Below are 17820 nucleotides of genomic sequence, written 5' to 3' on the forward strand. Positions count from 1 at the left end.
TTCAATTAAACTTCAGATGATTGGTCGATCCCATGACAAAGAATCGATAGTTTTGTTCATGCGTTCTTGGATATGTATAAAACTTCAGATGATTGGTCCATCCCATGATAAAGAATCGAGAGTTTTGTTCTTGCGTTCTTGGAATTCAATCAAACTTCAGATGATTGGTTGATCCCATGACAAAGAATCAATAGTTTTGGTCTTGCGTGCTTGGAAATCAATCAAACTTCAGATGATTGGTCGATCCCATGACAATGAATCGATAGAGTTGGATTCAAATTCTTGGAATTCCATCAAACTTCAGATGTTTGGTCCATCCCATGACAAAGAATCGAGAGTTTTGTTCTTGCGTTCTTGGAATTCAATTAAACTTCAGATGATTGGTCGATCCCATGACAAAGAATCGATAGTTTTGATCATGCGTTCTTGGATATGTATAAAACTTCAGATGATTGGTCCATCCCATGATAAAGAATCGAGAGTTTTGTTCTTGCGTTCTTGGAATTCAATCAAACTTCAGATGATTGGTTGATCCCATGACAAAGAATCAATAGTTTTGGTCTTGCGTGCTTGGAAATCAATCAAACTTCAGATGATTGGTCGATCCCATGACAATGAATCGATAGAGTTGGATTCAAATTCTTGGAATTCCATCAAACTTCAGATGTTTGGTCCATCCCATGACAAAGAATCGAGAGTTTTGTTCTTGCGTTCTTGGAATTCAATCAAACTTCAGATGATTGGTTGATCCCATGACAAAGAATCAATAGTTTTGGTCTTGCGTGCTTGGAAATCAATCAAACTTCAGAAGATTGGTCGATCCCATGACAAAGAATCGATATATTTGGTCTCGCTTTGATATAAATCTATCAAATTTCAGTTGTGATTGGTCGAATCCCTGGCAAAGAATCGATAGTTTTGGTCTTGCTTTCTTGGAATTCAATCAAAGTTCAGTTAATTGGTCGTTCCCATGTCGAAGAAATGATAGTTTCGGATTCGAATTCTTGGAATTCCATTAAACCTCAGATGATCGGTCGATCCCATGACAAAAAATCGATAGATTTGTTCTTTTGTTCTTGGAATTCCATCAAACTTCAGATGATTCGTCGATCCCATGACGAAGAAATGATAGTTTCGGATTCAAATTCTTGGAATTCCATCATACTTCAGATGATTGGTCGACCCCATAACAAAGAATCGATAGTTTTGGTCTTGCTTTCTTGGAATTCAATCAAACTTCAGATGATTGGTAGATCCCATATCAAAGAATCAATAGTTTTGGTCTTGCTTTCTTGGAATTCCATCTAACTTCAAATGATTGGTCGATCCCATGAAAAAGAATCGATAGAGTTGGATTAAAATTCTTGGAATTCAATTAAACTTCAGATGATTGGTCGATCCCATGACAAAGAATCGATAGTTTTGTTCATGCGTTCTTGGATATATATAAAACTTCAGATGATTGGTCCATCCCATGACAAAGAATCAATAGTTTTGGTCTTGCGGTCTTGGAAATCAATCAAACTTCAGATGATTGGTCGATCCCATGACAAAGAATCGAGAGTTTTGTTCTTGCGTTTTTGGAATTCCATCAAACTTCAGATGATTGGTCGATCCCATGACAAAGAATCGATAGTTTTGTTCTTGCGTTCCTCGAATTCAATCAAACTTCAGAAGATTGGTCGATCCCATGACAAAGAATCGATATAGTTGGTCTCGCTTTCTTGAATATCCATCAAAATTCAAATGATTGGTCGATCCCATGACAAAGAATCAATAGTTTTGGTCTTTCGTGATTGGAAAACAATCAAACTTCAGATGATTGGTCGATCCCATGACAATGAATCGATCGAGTTGGATTCAAATTCTTGGAATTCCATCAAACTTCAGATGATTGGTCGATCCCATGACAAAGAATCGATAGTTTTGTTTTTGCGTTCCTCGAATTCAATCAAACTTCAGAAGATTGGTCGATCCCATGACAAAGAATCGATATATTTGGTCTCGCTTTCTTGAATATCCATCAAACTTCAGATGATTGGTCGATCCCATATCAAAGAATCGAGAGTTTTGTTCTTGCGTTCTTGGAATTCAATCAAACTTCAGATGATTGGTCGATCCCATGACAAAGAATCAATAGTTTTGGTCTTGCTTTCTTGGAATTCCATCTAACTTCAGATGATTGGTCGATGCCATGAAAAAGAATCGATAGAGTTGGATTAAAATTCTTGGAATTCCATGAAACTTTAGTTGATTGGTCGATCCCATAACAAAGAATCGATATATTTGGTCTCGCTTTCTTGAATATCCATCAAACTTCAGATGATTGGTCGATCCCATATCAAAGAATCGAGAGTTTTGTTCTTGCGTTCTTGGAATTCAATCAAACTTCAGATGATTGGTCGATCCCATGACAAAGAATCAATAGTTTTGGTCTTGCTTTCTTGGAATTCCATCTAACTTCAGATGATTGGTCGATCCCATGAAAAAGAATCGATAGAGTTGGATTAAAATTCTTGGAATGCCATGAAACTTTAGTTGATTGGTCGATCCCATAACAAAGAATCGAGAGTTTTGTTCTTGCGTTCTTGGAATTCAATCAACTTCAGATGATTGGTCGATCCCATGACAAAGAATCGATAGTTTTGTTCATGCGTTCTAGGAATTCCATCTAACTTCAGATGATTGGTCGATCCCATGTAAAAGAATCGATAGAGTTGGATTAAAATTCTTGGAATTCCATCAAACTTTAGTTGATTGGTTGATCCCATAACAAAGAATCGAGAGTTTTGTTCTTGCGTTCTTGGAATTCAATTAAACTTCAGATGATTGGTCGATCCCATGACAAAGAATCGATAGTTTTGTTCATGCGTTCTTGGATATGTATAAAACTTCAGATGATTGGTCCATCCCATGATAAAGAATCGAGAGTTTTGTTCTTGCGTTCTTGGAATTCAATCAAACTTCAGATGATTGGTTGATCCCATGACAAAGAATCAATAGTATTGGTCTTGCGTGCTTGGAAATCAATCAAACTTCAGATGATTGGTCGATCCCATGACAATGATTCGATAGAGTTGGATTCAAATTCTTGGAATTCCATCAAACTTCAGATGTTTGGTCCATCCCATGACAAAGAATCGAGAGTTTTGTTCTTGCGTTCTTGGAATTCAATCAAACTTCAGATGATTGGTTGATCCCATGACAAAGAATCAATAGTTTTGGTCTTGCGTGCTTGGAAATCAATCAAACTTCAGATGATTGGTCGATCCCATGACAATGAATCGATAGAGTTGGATTCAAATTCTTGGAATTCCATCAAACTTCAGAAGATTGGTCGATCCCATGACAAAGAATCGATATATTTGGTCTCGCTTTCTTGAATATCCATCAAACTTCAGATGATTGGTCGATCCCATGACAACGAATCGATAGTTTTGGTCTTGCTTTCTTGGAATTCCATCTAACTTCAGATGATTGGTCGATCCCATGAAGAAGAATCGATAGAGTTGGGTTAAAATTCTTGGAATTCCATCAAACTTTAGTTGATTGGTCAATCCCATGACTAAGAATCGATAGTTTTGGTCTTGTTTTCTTTGAATTCCATCAAAATTCCGATGATTGGTCGATCCCAGAACAAAGAATAGATAGTTTCTGTTCTTGCGTTCTTGGAATTCAAAAAAACTTCAGAAGATTGGTCAATCCCATGACAAAGAATCGATAGTTTTGTTCTTGCTTTGTTATTAATCTATCAAATTTCAGTTGTGATTGGTCGATTCCCTGGCAAAGAATCGATAGTTTTGGTCTTGCTTTCTTGGAATTCAATCAAAGTTCAGTTAATTGGTCGTTCCCATGACGAAGAAATGATAGTTTCGGATTCGAATTCTTGGAATTCCATTAAACCTCAGATGATTGGTCGATCCCATGACAAAAAATCGATAGATTTGTTCTTTTGTTCTTGGAATTCCATCAAACTTCAGATGATTCGTCGATCCCATGACGAAGAAATGATAGTTTCGGATTCAAATTCTTGGAATTCCATCATACTTCAGATGATTGGTCGATCCCATGAAAAAGAATCGATAGTTTTGGTCTTGCTTACTTGGAATTCCATCCAACTTCAGTTGATTGGTGGATCCCATGACGAAGAAATGATAGTTTCGGATTCAAATTCTTGGAATTCCATCATACTTCAGATGATTGGTCGATCCCATAACAAAGAATCGATAGTTTTGGTCTTGCTTTCTTGGAATTCAATCAATATTCAGTAGATTGGTCGATCACATGACAAAGAATCGATAGTTTTGTTCTTGCGTTCTTGGAATTCCGTCCAACTTCAGATGATTGGTCGATCCCATAACAAAGAATCGATAGTTTTGGTCTTGCTTTCTTGGAATTCAATCAAACTTCAGTAGATTGGTCGATCACATGACAAAGAATCGATAGTTTTGTTCATGCGTTCTTGGATATGTATAAAACTTCAGATGATTGGTCCATCCCATGATAAAGAATCGAGAGTTTTGTTCTTGCGTTCTTGGAATTCAATCAAACTTCAGATGATTGGTTGATCCCATGACAAAGAATCAATAGTTTTGGTCTTGCGTGCTTGGAAATCAATCAAACTTCAGATGATTGGTCGATCCCATGACAATGAATCGATAGAGTTGGATTCAAATTCTTGGAATTCCATCAAACTTCAGATGTTTGGTCCATCCCATGACAAAGAATCGAGAGTTTTGTTCTTGCGTTCTTGGAATTCAATCAAACTTCAGATGATTGGTTGATCCCATGACAAAGAATCAATAGTTTTGGTCTTGCGTGCTTGGAAATCAATCAAACTTCAGAAGATTGGTCGATCCCATGACAAAGAATCGATAGTTTTGGTTTTGCTTTCTTGGAATTCAATCAAAGTTCAGTTAATTGGTCGTTCCCATGTCGAAGAAATGATAGTTTCGGATTCGAATTCTTGGAATTCCATTAAACCTCAGATGATCGGTCGATCCCATGACAAAAAATCGATAGATTTGTTCTTTTGTTCTTGGAATTCCATCAAACTTCAGATGATTCGTCGATCCCATGACGAAGAAATGATAGTTTCGGATTCAAATTCTTGGAATTCCATCATACTTCAGATGATTGGTCGATCCCATAACAAAGAATCGATAGTTTTGGTCTTGCTTTCTTGGAATTCAATCAAACTTCAGATGATTGGTAGATCCCATGACAATGAATCGATAGAGTTGGATTCAAATTCTTGGAATTCCATCAAACTTCAGATGTTTGGTCCATCCCATGACAAAGAATCGAGAGTTTTGTTCTTGCGTTCTTGGAATTCAATCAAACTTCAGATGATTGGTTGATCCCATGACAAAGAATCAATAGTTTTGGTCTTGCGTGCTTGGAAATCAATCAAACTTCAGAAGATTGGTCGATCCCATGACAAAGAATCGATATATTTGGTCTCGCTTTCTTGGAATTCCATCTAACTTCAGATGATTGGTCGATCTCATGAAAAAGAATCGATAGCGTTGGATTAAAATTCTTGGAATTCCATCAAACTTTAGTTGATTGGTCGATCCCATAACAAAGAATCGAGAGTTTTGTTCTTGCGTTCTTGGAATTCAATCAAACTTCAGATGATTGGTCGATCCCATGACAAAGAATCGATAGTTTTGTTCATGCGTTCTTGGATATATATACAACTTCAGATGATTGGTCCATCCCATGACAAAGAATCGATAGTTTTGTTCATGCGTTCTAGGAATTCCATGTAACTTCAGATGATTGGTCGATCCCATGAAAAAGAATCGATAGAGTTGGATTAAAATTCTTGGAATTCCATCAAACTTTATTTGATTGGTTGATCCCATATTAAAGAATCGAGAGTTTTGTTCTTGCGTTCTTGGAATTCAATTAAACTTCAGATGATTGGTCGATCCCATGAAAAAGAATCGATAGAGTTGGATTAAAATTCTTGGAATTCCATCAAACTTTAGTTGATTGGTTGATCCCATAACAAAGAATCGAGAGTTTTGTTCTTGCGTTCTTGGAATTCAATTAAACTTCAGATGATTGGTCGATCCCATGACAAAGAATCGATAGAGTTGGATTCAAATTCTTGGAATTCCATCAAACTTCAGATGATTGGTCAATCCCATGACTAAGAATCGATAGTTTTGGTCTTGTTTTCTTTGAATTCCATCAAAATTCCGATGGTTGGTCGATCCCAGAACAAAGAATAGATAGTTTCTGTTCTTGCGTTCTTGGAATTCAAAAAAACTTCAGAAGATTGGTCAATCCCATGACAAAGAATCGATAGTTTTGTTCTTGCTTTGATATAAATCTATCAAATTTCAGTTGTGATTGGTCGAATCCCTGGCAAAGAATCGATAGTTTTGGTCTTGCTTTCTTGGAATTCAATCAAAGTTCAGTTAATTGGTCGTTCCCATGTCGAAGAAATGATAGTTTCGGATTCGAATTCTTGGAATTCCATTAAACCTCAGATGATCGGTCGATCCCATGACAAAAAATCGATAGATTTGTTCTTTTGTTCTTGGAATTCCATCAAACTTCAGATGATTCGTCGATCCCATGACGAAGAAATGATAGTTTCGGATTCAAATTCTTGGAATTCCATCATACTTCAGATGATTGGTCGATCCCATAACAAAGAATCGATAGTTTTGGTCTTGCTTTCTTGGAATTCATTCAAACTTCACATGATTGGTAGATCCCATGACAATGAATCGATAGAGTTGGATTCAAATTCTTGGAATTCCATCAAACTTCAGATGTTTGGTCCATCCCATGACAAAGAATCGAGAGTTTTGTTCTTGCGTTCTTGGAATTCAATCAAACTTCAGATGATTGGTTGATCCCATGACAAAGAATCAATATATTTGGTCTCGCTTTCTTGGAATTCCATCTAACTTCAGATGATTGGTCGATCTCATGAAAAAGAATCAATAGCGTTGGATTAAAATTCTTGGAATTCCATCAAACTTTAGTTGATTGGTCGATCCCATAACAAAGAATCGAGAGTTTTGTTCTTGCGTTCTTGGAATTCAATCAAACTTCAGATGATTGGTCGATCCCATGACAAAGAATCGATAGTTTTGTTCATGCGTTCTTGGATATGTATAAAACTTCAGATGATTGGTCCATCCCATGACAAAGAATCGATAGTTTTAATCTTGCGTTCCTCGAATTCAATCAAACTTCAGAAGATTGGTCGATCCCATGACAAAGAATCGATATAGTTGGTCTCGCTTTCTTGAATATCCATCAAACTTCAAATGATTGGTCGATCCCATGACAAAGAATCAATAGTTTTGGTCTTTCGTGCTTGGAAATCAATCAAACTTCAGATGATTGGTCGATCCCATGACAATGAATCGATCGAGTTGGATTCAAATTCTTGGAATTCCATCAAACTTCAGATGATTGGTCGATCCCATGACAAAGAATCGATAGTTTCGTTCTTGCGTTCCTCGAATTCAATCAAACTTCAGAAGATTGGTCGATCCCATGACAAAGAATCGATATATTTGGTCTCGCTTTCTTGAATATCCACAAAACTTCAGATGATTGGTCGATCCCATGACAAAGAATCAAAAGTTTTGGTCTTTCGTGCTTGGAAATCAATCAAACTTCAGATGATTGGTCGATCCCATGACAATGAATCGATAGAGTTGGATTCAAATTCTTGGAATTCCATCAAACTTCAGATGCTTGGTCGATCCCATGACAAAGAATCGATAGTTTTGTTCTTGCGTTCCTCAAATTCAATCAAACTTCAGAAGATTGGTCGATCCCATGACAAAGAATCGATATATTTGGTCTCGCTTTCTTGAATATCCATCAAACTTCAGATGATTGGTCGATCCCATATCAAAGAATCGAGAGTTTTGTTCTTGCGTTCTTGAAATTCAATCAAACTTCAGATGATTGGTCGATCCCATGACAAAGAATCAATAGTTTTGGTCTTGCTTTCTTGGAATTCCATCTAACTTCAGATGATTGGTCGATCCCATGAAAAAGAATCGATAGAGTTGGATTAAAATTCTTGGAATTCCATCAAACTTTAGTTGATTGGTTGATCCCATAACAAAGAATCGAGAGTTTTGTTCTTGCGTTCTTGGAATTCAATTAAACTTCAGATGATTGGTCGATCCCATGACAAAGAATCGATAGTTTTGTTCATGCGTTCTTGGATATATATAAAACTTCAGATGATTGGTCCATCGCATGATAAAGAATCGATAGTTTTGTTCATGCGTTCTAGGAATTCCATCTAACTTCAGATGATTGGTCGATCCCATGAAAAAGAATCGATAGAGTTGGATTAAAATTCTTGGAATTCCATCAAACTTTATTTGATTGGTTTATCCCATATTAAAGAATCGAGAGTTTTGTTCTTGCGTTCTTGGAATTCAATTAAACTTCAGATGATTGGTCGATCCCATGAAAAAGAATCGATAGAGTTAGATTAAAATTCTTGGAATTCCATCAAACTTTAGTTGATTGGTTGATCCCATAACAAAGAATCGAGAGTTTTGTTCTTGCGTTCTTGGAATTCAATTAAACTTCAGATGATTGGTCGATCCCATGACAAAGAATCGATAGAGTTGGATTCAAATTCTTGGAATTCCATCAAACTTCAGATGATTGGTCAATCCCATGACTAAGAATCGATAGTTTTGGTCTTGTTTTCTTTGAATTCCATCAAAATTCCGATGATTGGTCGATCCCAGAACAAAGAATAGATAGTTTCTGTTCTTGCGTTCTTGGAATTCAAAAAAACTTCAGAAGATTGGTCAATCCCATGACAAAGAATCGATAGTTTTGTTCTTGCTTTGATATAAATCTATCAAATTTCAGTTGTGATTGGTCGAATCCCTGGCAAAGAATCGATAGTTTTGGTCTTGCTTTCTTGGAATTCAATCAAAGTTCAGTTAATTGGTCGTTCCCATGTCGAAGAAATGATAGTTTCGGATTCGAATTCTTGGAATTCCATTAAACCTCAGATGATCGGTCGATCCCATGACAAAAAATCGATAGATTTGTTCTTTTGTTCTTGGAATTCCATCAAACTTCAGATGATTCGTCGATCCCATGACGAAGAAATGATAGTTTCGGATTCAAATTCTTGGAATTCCATCATACTTCAGATGATTGGTCGATCCCATAACAAAGAATCGATAGTTTTGGTCTTGCTTTCTTGGAATTCAATCAAACTTCAGATGATTGGTAGATCCCATATCAAAGAATCAATAGTTTTGGTCTTGCTTTCTTGGAATTCCATCTAACTTCAAATGATTGGTCGATCCCATGAAAAAGAATCGATAGAGTTGGATTAAAATTCTTGGAATTCCATGAAACTTTAGTTGATTGGTTGATCCCATAACAAAGAATCGAGAGTTTTGTTCTTGCGTTCTTGGAATTCAATTAAACTTCAGATGATTGGTCGATCCCATGACAAAGAATCGATAGTTTTGTTCATGCGTTCTAGGAATTCCATGTAACTTCAGATGATTGGTCGATCCCATGAAAAAGAATCGATAGAGTTGGATTAAAATTCTTGGAATTCCATCAAACTTTATTTGATTGGTTGATCCCATATTAAAGAATCGAGAGTTTTTTTCTTGCGTTCCTGGAATTCAATTAAACTTCAGATGATTGGTCGATCCCATGAAAAAGAATCGATAGAGTTGGATTAAAATTCTTGGAATTCCATCAAACTTTAGTTGATTGGTTGATCCCATAACAAAGAATCGAGAGTTTTGTTCTTGCGTTCTTGGAATTCAATTAAACTTCAGATGATTGGTCGATCCCATGACAAAGAATCGATAGAGTTGGATTCAAATTCTTGGAATTCCATCAAACTTCAGATGATTGGTCAATCCCATGACTAAGAATCGATAGTTTTGGTCTTGTTTTCTTTGAATTCCATCAAAATTCCGATGATTGGTCGATCCCAGAACAAAGAATAGATAGTTTCTGTTATTGCGTTCTTGGAATTCAAAAAAACTTCAGAAGATTGGTCAATCCCATGACAAAGAATCGATAGTTTTGTTCTTGCTTTGATATAAATCTATCAAATTTCAGTTGTGATTGGTCGAATCCCTGGCAAAGAATCGATAGTTTTGGTCTTGCTTTCTTGGAATTCAATCAAAGTTCAGTTATTTGGTCGTTCCCATGTCGAAGAAATGATAGTTTCGGATTCGAATTCTTGGAATTGCATTAAACCTCAGATGATCGGTCGATCCCATGACAAAAAATCGATAGATTTGTTCTTTTGTTCTTGGAATTCCATCAAACTTCAGATGATTCGTCGATCCCATGACGAAGAAATGATAGTTTCGGATTCAAATTCTTGGAATTCCATCATACTTCAGATGATTGGTCGATCCCATAACAAAGAATCGATAGTTTTGGTCTTGCTTTCTTGGAATTCAATCAAACTTCAGATGATTGGTAGATCCCATGACAATGAATCGATAGAGTTGGATTCAAATTCTTGGAATTCCATCAAACTTCAGATGTTTGGTCCATCCCATGACAAAGAATCGAGAGTTTTGTTCTTGCGTTCTTGGAATTCAATCAAACTTCAGATGATTGGTTGATCCCATGACAAAGAATCAATAGTTTTGGTCTTGCGTGCTTGGAAATCAATCAAACTTCAGAAGATTGGTCTATCCCATGACAAAGAATCGATATATTTGGTCTCGCTTTCTTGGAATTCCATCTAACTTCAGATGATTGGTCGATCTCATGAAAAAGAATCAATAGCGTTGGATTAAAATTCTTGGAATTCCATCAAACTTTAGTTGATTGGTCGATCCCATAACAAAGAATCGAGAGTTTTGTTCTTGCGTTCTTGGAATTCAATCAAACTTCAGATGATTGGTCGATCCCATGACAAAGAATCGATAGTTTTGTTCATGCGTTCTTGGATATATATAAAACTTCAGATGATTGGTCCATCCCATGACAAAGAATCGATAGTTTTAATCTTGCGTTCCTCGAATTCAATCAAACTTCAGAAGATTGGTCGATCCCATGACAAAGAATCGATATAGTTGGTCTCGCTTTCTTGAATATCCATCAAACTTCAAATGATTGGTCGATCCCATGACAAAGAATCAATAGTTTTGGTCTTTCGTGCTTGGAAATTAATCAAACTTCAGATGATTGGTCGATCCCATGACAATGAATCGATCGAGTTGGATTCAAATTCTTGGAATTCCATCAAACTTCAGATGATTGGTCGATCCCATGACAAAGAATCGATAGTTTCGTTCTTGCGTTCCTCGAATTCAATCAAACTTCAGAAGATTGGTCGATCCCATGACAAAGAATCGATATATTTGGTCTCGCTTTCTTGAATATCCACAAAACTTCAGATGATTGGTCGATCCCATGACAAAGAATCAAAAGTTTTGGTCTTTCGTGCTTGGAAATCAATCAAACTTCAGATGATTGGTCGATCCCATGACAATGAATTGATAGAGTTGGATTCAAATTCTTGGAATTCCATCAAACTTCAGATGCTTGGTCGATCCCATGACAAAGAATCGATAGTTTTGTTCTTTCGTTCCTCAAATTCAATCAAACTTCAGAAGATTGGTCGATCCCATGACAAAGAATCGATATATTTGGTCTCGCTTTCTTGAATATCCATCAAACTTCAGATGATTGGTCGATCCCATATCAAAGAATCGAGAGTTTTGTTCTTGCGTTCTTGAAATTCAATCAAACTTCAGATGATTGGTCGATCCCATAACAAAGAATCGAGAGTTTTGTTCTTGCGTCCTTGGAATTCAATCAAACTTCAGATGATTGGTCGATCCCATGACAAAGAATCCATAGTTTTGTTCATGCGTTCTTGGATATATATAAAACTTCAGATGATTGGTCCATCCCATGACAAAGAATCGATAGTTTTGTTCATGCGTTCTAGGAATTCCATCTAACTTCAGATGATTGGTCGATCCCATGAAAAAGAATCGATAGAGTTGGATTAAAATTCTTGGAATTCCATCAAACTTTAGTTGATTGGTCGATCCCATAACAAAGAATCGAGAGTTTTGTTCTTGCGTTCTTGGAATTCAATCAAACTTCAGATGATTGGTCGATCCCATGACAAAGAATCGATAGTTTTGTTCATGCGTTCTTGGATATATATAAAACTTCAGATGATTGGTCCATCCCATGACAAAGAATCGATAGTTTTAATCTTGCGTTCCTCGAATTCAATCAAACTTCAGAAGATTGGTCGATCCCATGACAAAGAATCAATAGTTTTGGTCTTGCGTGCTTGGAAATCAATCAAACTTCAGATGATTGGTCGATCCCATGACAATGAATCGATAGAGTTGGATTCAAATTCTTGGAATTCCATCAAACTTCAGATGTTTGGTCCATCCCATGACAAAGAATCGAGAGTTTTGTTCTTGCGTTCTTGGAATTCAATCAAACTTCAGATGATTGGTTGATCCCATGACAAAGAATCAATAGTTTTGGTCTTGCGTGCTTGGAAATCAATCAAACTTCAGAAGATTGGTCGATCCCATGACAAAGAATCGATATATTTGGTCTCGCTTTCTTGGAATTCCATCTAACTTCAGATGATTGGTCGATCTCATGAAAAAGAATCGATAGCGTTGGATTAAAATTCTTGGAATTCCATCAAACTTTAGTTGATTGGTCGATCCCATAACAAAGAATCGAGAGTTTTGTTCTTGCGTTCTTGGAATTCAATCAAACTTCAGATGATTGGTCGATCCCATGACAAAGAATCGATAGTTTTGTTCATGCGTTCTTGGATATATATACAACTTCAGATGATTGGTCCATCCCATGACAAAGAATCGATAGTTTTGTTCATGCGTTCTAGGAATTCCATGTAACTTCAGATGATTGGTCGATCCCATGAAAAAGAATCGATAGAGTTGGATTAAAATTCTTGGAATTCCATCAAACTTTATTTGATTGGTTGATCCCATATTAAAGAATCGAGAGTTTTTTTCTTGCGTTCCTGGAATTCAATTAAACTTCAGATGATTGGTCGATCCCATGAAAAAGAATCGATAGAGTTGGATTAAAATTCTTGGAATTCCATCAAACTTTAGTTGATTGGTTGATCCCATAACAAAGAATCGAGAGTTTTGTTCTTGCGTTCTTGGAATTCAATTAAACTTCAGATGATTGGTCGATCCCATGACAAAGAATCGATAGAGTTGGATTCAAATTCTTGGAATTCCATCAAACTTCAGATGATTGGTCAATCCCATGACTAAGAATCGATAGTTTTGGTCTTGTTTTCTTTGAATTCCATCAAAATTCCGATGATTGGTCGATCCCAGAACAAAGAATAGATAGTTTCTGTTATTGCGTTCTTGGAATTCAAAAAAACTTCAGAAGATTGGTCAATCCCATGACAAAGAATCGATTGTTTTGTTCTTGCTTTGATATAAATCTATCAAATTTCAGTTGTGATTGGTCGAATCCCTGGCAAAGAATCGATAGTTTTGGTCTTGCTTTCTTGGAATTCAATCAAAGTTCAGTTAATTGGTCGTTCCCATGTCGAAGAAATGATAGTTTCGGATTCGAATTCTTGGAATTCCATTAAACCTCAGATGATCGGTCGATCCCATGACAAAAAATCGATAGATTTGTTCTTTTGTTCTTGGAATTCCATCAAACTTCAGATGATTCGTCGATCCCATGACGAAGAAATGATAGTTTCGGATTCAAATTCTTGGAATTCCATCATACTTCAGATGATTGGTCGATCCCATAACAAAGAATCGATAGTTTTGGTCTTGCTTTCTTGGAATTCAATCAAACTTCAGATGATTGGTAGATCCCATGACAATGAATCGATAGAGTTGGATTCAAATTCTTGGAATTCCATCAAACTTCAGATGTTTGGTCCATCCCATGACAAAGAATCGAGAGTTTTGTTCTTGCGTTCTTGGAATTCAATCAAACTTCAGATGATTGGTTGATCCCATGACAAAGAATCAATAGTTTTGGTCTTGCGTGCTTGGAAATCAATCAAACTTCAGAAGATTGGTCTATCCCATGACAAAGAATCGATAGATTTGGTCTCGCTTTCTTGGAATTCCATCTAACTTCAGATGATTGGTCGATCTCATGAAAAAGAATCAATAGCGTTGGATTAAAATTCTTGGAATTCCATCAAACTTTAGTTGATTGGTCGATCCCATAACAAAGAATCGAGAGTTTTGTTCTTGCGTTCTTGGAATTCAATCAAACTTCAGATGATTGGTCGATCCCATGACAAAGAATCGATAGTTTTGTTCATGCGTTCTTGGATATATATAAAACTTCAGATGATTGGTCCATCCCATGACAAAGAATCGATAGTTTTAATCTTGCGTTCCTCGAATTCAATCAAACTTCAGAAGATTGGTCGATCCCATGACAAAGAATCGATATAGTTGGTCTCGCTTTCTTGAATATCCATCAAACTTCAAATGATTGGTCGATCCCATGACAAAGAATCAATAGTTTTGGTCTTTCGTGCTTGGAAATTAATCAAACTTCAGATGATTGGTCGATCCCATGACAATGAATCGATCGAGTTGGATTCAAATTCTTGGAATTCCATCAAACTTCAGATGATTGGTCGATCCCATGACAAAGAATCGATAGTTTCGTTCTTGCGTTCCTCGAATTCAATCAAACTTCAGAAGATTGGTCGATCCCATGACAAAGAATCGATATATTTGGTCTCGCTTTCTTGAATATCCACAAAACTTCAGATGATTGGTCGATCCCATGACAAAGAATCAAAAGTTTTGGTCTTTCGTGCTTGGAAATCAATCAAACTTCAGATGATTGGTCGATCCCATGACAATGAATTGATAGAGTTGGATTCAAATTCTTGGAATTCCATCAAACTTCAGATGCTTGGTCGATCCCATGACAAAGAATCGATAGTTTTGTTCTTTCGTTCCTCAAATTCAATCAAACTTCAGAAGATTGGTCGATCCCATGACAAAGAATCGATATATTTGGTCTCGCTTTCTTGAATATCCATCAAACTTCAGATGATTGGTCGATCCCATATCAAAGAATCGAGAGTTTTGTTCTTGCGTTCTTGAAATTCAATCAAACTTCAGATGATTGGTCGATCCCATAACAAAGAATCGAGAGTTTTGTTCTTGCGTCCTTGGAATTCAATCAAACTTCAGATGATTGGTCGATCCCATGACAAAGAATCCATAGTTTTGTTCATGCGTTCTTGGATATATATAAAACTTCAGATGATTGGTCCATCCCATGACAAAGAATCGATAGTTTTGTTCATGCGTTCTAGGAATTCCATCTAACTTCAGATGATTGGTCGATCCCATGAAAAAGAATCGATAGAGTTGGATTAAAATTCTTGGAATTCCATCAAACTTTAGTTGATTGGTCGATCCCATAACAAAGAATCGAGAGTTTTGTTCTTGCGTTCTTGGAATTCAATCAAACTTCAGATGATTGGTCGATCCCATGACAAAGAATCGATAGTTTTGTTCATGCGTTCTTGGATATATATAAAACTTCAGATGATTGGTCCATCCCATGACAAAGAATCGATAGTTTTAATCTTGCGTTCCTCGAATTCAATCAAACTTCAGAAGATTGGTCGATCCCATGACAAAGAATCGATATAGTTGGTCTCGCTTTCTTGAATATCCATCAAACTTCAAATGATTGGTCGATCCCATGACAAAGAATCAATAGTTTTGGTCTTTCGTGCTTGGAAATTAATCAAACTTCAGATGATTGGTCGATCCCATGACAATGAATCGATCGAGTTGGATTCAAATTCTTGGAATTCCATCAAACTTCAGATGATTGGTCGATCCCATGACAAAGAATCGATAGTTTCGTTCTTGCGTTCCTCGAATTCAATCAAACTTCAGAAGATTGGTCGATCCCATGACAAAGAATCGATATATTTGGTCTCGCTTTCTTGAATATCCACAAAACTTCAGATGATTGGTCGATCCCATGACAAAGAATCAAAAGTTTTGGTCTTTCGTGCTTGGAAATCAATCAAACTTCAGATGATTGGTCGATCCCATGACAATGAATTGATAGAGTTGGATTCAAATTCTTGGAATTCCATCAAACTTCAGATGCTTGGTCGATCCCATGACAAAGAATCGATAGTTTTGTTCTTGCGTTCCTCAAATTCAATCAAACTTCAGAAGATTGGTCGATCCCATGACAAAGAATCGATATATTTGGTCTCGCTTTCTTGAATATCCATCAAACTTCAGATGATTGGTCGATCCCATATCAAAGAATCGAGAGTTTTGTTCTTGCGTTCTTGAAATTCAATCAAACTTCAGATGATTGGTCGATCCCATAACAAAGAATCGAGAGTTTTGTTCTTGCGTCCTTGGAATTCAATCAAACTTCAGATGATTGGTCGATCCCATGACAAAGAATCCATAGTTTTGTTCATGCGTTCTTGGATATATATAAAACTTCAGATGATTGGTCCATCCCATGACAAAGAATCGATAGTTTTGTTCATGCGTTCTAGGAATTCCATCTAACTTCAGATGATTGGTCGATCCCATGAAAAAGAATCGATAGAGTTGGATTAAAATTCTTGGAATTCCATCAAACTTTATTTGATTGGTTGATCTTATAACAAAGAATCGAGAGTTTTGTTCTTGCGTTCTTGGAATTCAATTAAACTTCAGATGATTGGTCGATCCCATGAAAAAGAATCGAAATATTTGGTCTCGCTTTCTTGAATATCCATCAAACTTCAGATGATTGGTCGATCCCATATCAAAGAATCGAGAGTTTTGTTCTTGCGTTCTTGGAATTCAATCAAACTTCAGATGATTGGTCGATCCCATGACAAAGAATCAATAGTTTTGGTCTTGCTTTCTTGGAATTCCATCTAACTTCAGATGATTGGTCGATCCCATGAAAAAGAATCGATAGAGTAGGATTAAAATTCTTGGAATTCCATGAAACTTTAGTTGATTGGTCGATCCCATAACAAAGAATCGAGAGTTTTGTTCTTGCGTTCTTGGAATTCAATCAACTTCAGATGATTGGTCGATCCCATGACAAAGAATCGATAGTTTTGTTCATGCGTTCTAGGAATTCCATCTAACTTCAGATGATTGGTCGATCCCATGAAAAAGAATCGATAGAGTTGGATTAAAATTCTTGGAATTCCATCAAACTTTAGTTGATTGGTTGATCCCATAACAAAGAATCGAGAGTTTTGTTCTTGCGTTCTTGGAATTCAATTAAACTTCAGATGATTGGTCGATCCCATGACAAAGAATCGATAGTTTTGTTCATGCGTTCTTGGATATGTATAAAACTTCAGATGATTGGTCCATCCCATGATAAAGAATCGAGAGTTTTGTTCTTGCGTTCTTGGAATTCAATCAAACTTCAGATGATTGGTTGATCCCATGACAAAGAATCAATAGTTTTGGTCTTGCGTGCTTGGAAATCAATCAAACTTCAGATGATTGGTCGATCCCATGACAATGAATCGATAGAGTTGGATTCAAATTCTTGGAATTCCATCAAACTTCAGATGTTTGGTCCATCCCATGACAAAGAATCGAGAGTTTTGTTCTTGCGTTCTTGGAATTCAATCAAACTTCAGATGATTGGTTGATCCCATGACAAAGAATCAATAGTTTTGGTCTTGCGTGCTTGGAAATCAATCAAACTTCAGAAGATTGGTCGATCCCATGACAAAGAATCGATATATTTGGTCTCGCTTTCTTGGAATTCCATCTAACTTCAGATGAT

Source organism: Cloeon dipterum, chromosome 1 (assembly GCF_949628265.1).
Source record: "Cloeon dipterum chromosome 1, ieCloDipt1.1, whole genome shotgun sequence".
Taxonomy (NCBI): Eukaryota; Metazoa; Arthropoda; class Insecta; order Ephemeroptera; family Baetidae; genus Cloeon; species Cloeon dipterum.